This window comes from Henckelia pumila, chromosome 4 (assembly GCF_033568475.1).
Source record: "Henckelia pumila isolate YLH828 chromosome 4, ASM3356847v2, whole genome shotgun sequence".
Lineage (NCBI taxonomy): Eukaryota > Viridiplantae > Streptophyta > Magnoliopsida > Lamiales > Gesneriaceae > Henckelia > Henckelia pumila.
In genome coordinates this window covers 91,248,242-91,252,385 of record NC_133123.1, presented here as the reverse complement: position 1 = coordinate 91,252,385, position 4,144 = coordinate 91,248,242, and positions in this window count along the sequence as shown.

Sequence of the window (4,144 nt, the reverse complement as noted above, 5' to 3'; positions counted from 1 at the left end):
TAGTACCAACCGCAAGTGAGAAACATTCTCTTCCGTATTACGCGAATACACCAAGATGTCGTCAATGAAGACCACGACAAACTTGTCCAAATACTCCCTGAAGACACGGTTCATCAAATCCATGAATATAGCCGGCGCATTAGTCAAACCAAATGGCATCACTAGAAACTCGTAATGCCCATAGCGACTACGGAATGCAGTCTTGGCTACATCCTGATCATGGACTCTCAACTGATGATACCCAGATCTCAAGTCAATCTTGGAGTAAACCGACGTGCCCTGCAGTTGATAGAACAAGTCATCAATACGGGGCAACGGATACTTGTTCATCACAGTGACTCGATTCAGCTGCCGATAGTCAATGCACAGCCGCATTGACCCATCCTTCTTCTTTACGAAGAGAACAGGAGCTCCCCAAGGAGACACACTAGGACGAATGTACCCCTTGTCTAAAAGATCCTGTAGCTGATTCTTCAACTCACGCATCTCTGACGGAGCCAGACGATACGGTGCTCTAGAAATAGGCGAAGTACCCGGCACCAACTCTATGCCAAACTCGACTTCCCTAGCAGGAGGAAAACCCGGAATCTTATCAGGAAACACATCTGGAAATTCATCTACAACAGGAATGCTCTCTATCCCAATACTCTCAGCGGATGAATCAACTGCATAGATAAGGTAGCCTTCCCCGCCAGACTCTAGAGCTCGACAGGCTCTCAAAGCTGATACCAAAGGCATCGGGGGTCGCGCTCCCTCACCATAGAAAAACCAACTCTCACTCCCTTCCGGATGAAAGCGTACTAATCTCTGATAGCAGTCCACTGAAGCTCGATAGGTAGTCAACATATCTATTCCCAGAATGCAATCAAAGTCGTCCATCGCCAGGACCATGAGATTCGCTAACAGAATGTTCCCTTCGAACTCTAAAGGGCAACCCATCACTAGACGCTTAGCCAAAGCAGATTGGCCCGTCGGAGTAAAAACAGACATCACTACGTCTAGTGCAATGCATGGTAACTTATGTCTCTTAACAAAACGTGCAGAAATGAAGGAATGAGATGCACCAGTGTCAATAAGTACAAGAGCAGGTATACCATAAAGCAGAAATGTACCTGCGATGACTTTCTCATTCTCCTCCACAGCCTGATCATGTCTCAGGGCAAACACCTGGCCAGAAGCTCGTGGCCTCAAATGAGAACTCCCAGCAGACTGTCCCTGCGACCTCTGCTGTACGGTGGCCTGGGAACCCGATCCAGAACCAGATCCAGAACCGCCTCCCCCAGACAGTGGACAATCCCTCCGGATATGACCAGTCTCTCCACAACGGAAACAAGCTCCAGAAGCTCTACGGCACTTGTCGGATGGATGGTTCTTCCCACAGTGATCACACTTGTCCTTCTTACCGCAACGGACAACACCTCCAGAACCAGAGGAAGAAGAAGATCCAGACTTCTTGAAAGTTTGGGCACGGGGACCCAAAGAACTAGCAGGTCTCGACTGAGAGACAGACTTGTTCCGCCGAATGCTGTCCTCCGCCTGGTGACAACGGCTCACCAAACCCTCGTAGGACATGTCGTCGCCAACCGCCACACGGTCATGGATCTCAGGGTTAAGGCCCTGAAGGAACAAATTATACTTCATCTCTGAGCTATCAGCAATCTCGGGGCAATAGGATAGCAGATCAAAGAACCTCTGCTGATACTCATCGATAGACATGGTTCCCTGTCGCAGATTCAGTAGCTCGCCTGCCTTCGACTGTCGGAGTGCAGGAGGAAAATACCGCTTTTGGAAAGCTGTGCGGAACTCGGCCCAAGTGGCCACTCCTCTCGCCGTAACAAAAGGTGCAGAAGTAAACCTCCACCACCTGAGCGCACGCCCATCCAGAAGATAGCCAAGGGTCTCCACCTTCTGCTCATCGGTGCATTGGAAAGTCTGAAAAGTCGTCTCCATGCGGTCTAACCAGTTCTCCGCATCCTCCGGAGACTCACCTCCAACTAAGGGCTTAGAACCCATAGCTAAGAATCGACGCACAGTGAAAAGCTCGTCGTCATGGTGACGATGACGCCATTCTCGACGAGGCTCCCGGTCGGCATCACCCCAACGCCCACCAACACTGCCATGAGAACTCTGGTCGTCACGATTTGACATCTACAAAAATACCTCAAGATGAGACTAAATCCCAAGAAATCTTTTGCATGCTCTGATTGTTGGAAAACTGGCGAGTTCCCAGACCAATTACGATTGATACCCGGTGCAGCGGAAGTTTAAAATTTTTCTCATGGAACGATTCCATGGTGTGGGTATCAACCATACAACGATTGAATTATTGTGTGTGTAAAATTTAAATAACAATTAAATAAATTTTACCTCAAATCTCGCAACGAGATTAATGGACACCAACAGAACAATTCTGCTCTTGTTGTCTCTCCCTGGAACCGATGAACGCCTTCAATCAGGTCCACGAACAGAGGTTTAATCCCTCTGATAGATTGCACTAGAAAATCTATCAGAAGTTTTCTGCGAAGAGAATACACGAATTTGATTCGTTATTCCTTACTGCGATTCAAAATCACAGACCGGAATTTTCTCGGGCAGAGGGAGGGAGGGGCGGCCGAAAACGTTTTTGAGAGGGGCTAGGGTTTCGAAAATCCTGTCTCAAAAATTATGACCTGTTGTGTGTAATTTCTGTACTGAAATAACTTATTTATAATGCAGGCCACTAACACCTTAGGGCCCATTAGTCATAAGCTGGGGCCCGACAAGCAAAACCCACTCGTTCAGAAATTAATATAAAATTCATCGTGACTCCGATTGATGAAACGATTTCACCAATGTGCACAGAAACCATTTCTGCACGTTTTAAAGTCAAAATAAATTTTCCTGAATCCGAATTCAGTGGTTTCCAAAAATGTCCATCCCTATGTCATTTTAGGAAATCCTACTCCCTTACTCTTATTTAAGAAGTCCAACTCCTTAGTTCATTAAATTTAACTCTTTAAATTTAACTATCTCAACGGGGATTAAAACTCCATTACACTGTGTGACCCTCAATGGTTCAGGGATACAGCTAGCCGTGGGCTCACAACTCCTTGTGACTCGGAACAACACTTTCCGACTTGCCCAACGAATCATGGTAAAGCGCCTAGCAACATCGCCCCATGATTCCCTAGGTATCACTGATAGTGCCTACAAGAACCAGTAGATTTTGGTTAGCGTACAGTACGGTCCCTTCATCCATATATCCCGATCGAATCAACAACCATTGGTATATCGAGAGTCGCTCAAGATTCGATAACTATGCAATACATCTTGAAGATCAAATTAGTGACATCGCATGTGCTACTAAGAAACCATTTCTTAAATCACATCAAGTACTCTGGCCAGAGATTTGTCACACTAATATCTCCTCAGATCGCATAGGATATCCACACTCGCAAGTATGTGGTGAATCCTTGACAACAATGCATTGACTCCTATATGTGTCGTAACTGTACCCAATCTCGACACCTGATGACCCCCTCAGAGTCGGTAAACGAGTCAAAGCACAGTACTAGCATATAGAGTCTCCATGATGTTTCAAGTCGTAAGGACTAATGGTGTACAACCAAAACCGCGGACTTTATCCACTCGATAAGTGATAACCACTTGGAAAGTCCGGATAGGGTAGTTCGACTATTCATCCTATGAATATCCATTTGCATGCTTCGAACATCTCCATGTTCCCTACCAATGAAACGTGGTACTCCGCATCGCAAATGCTAGTCTCAAACTCGAGCGATCCTTATCCTTATTATCGGACGGCTCAATCGACTAGGAACGGTTTTAGAATATACAGTGACTATAAGATGTATTTCATGATAGACATCTCCATGTTCTACCACATCTTACATACACTATAGTATATTCAAGGTCTTTATCAAAACAACAATAGTATATATAACAATATGAAGTAATATAAAGTCATTGCCATAAAAGTGTAAATAATATTAAACAAAAGATTGTTTATACAAAGAGTCAACAAAGCCCATAGCCACACAGTTGGCTCACTGGGCACCCACTCTTACAATCTCCCACTTGCCCTATAGCCAACTAGTCATACTACGTAGACCCATTGCTTCGCGATGTTTGTCAAACAATGGTCCTG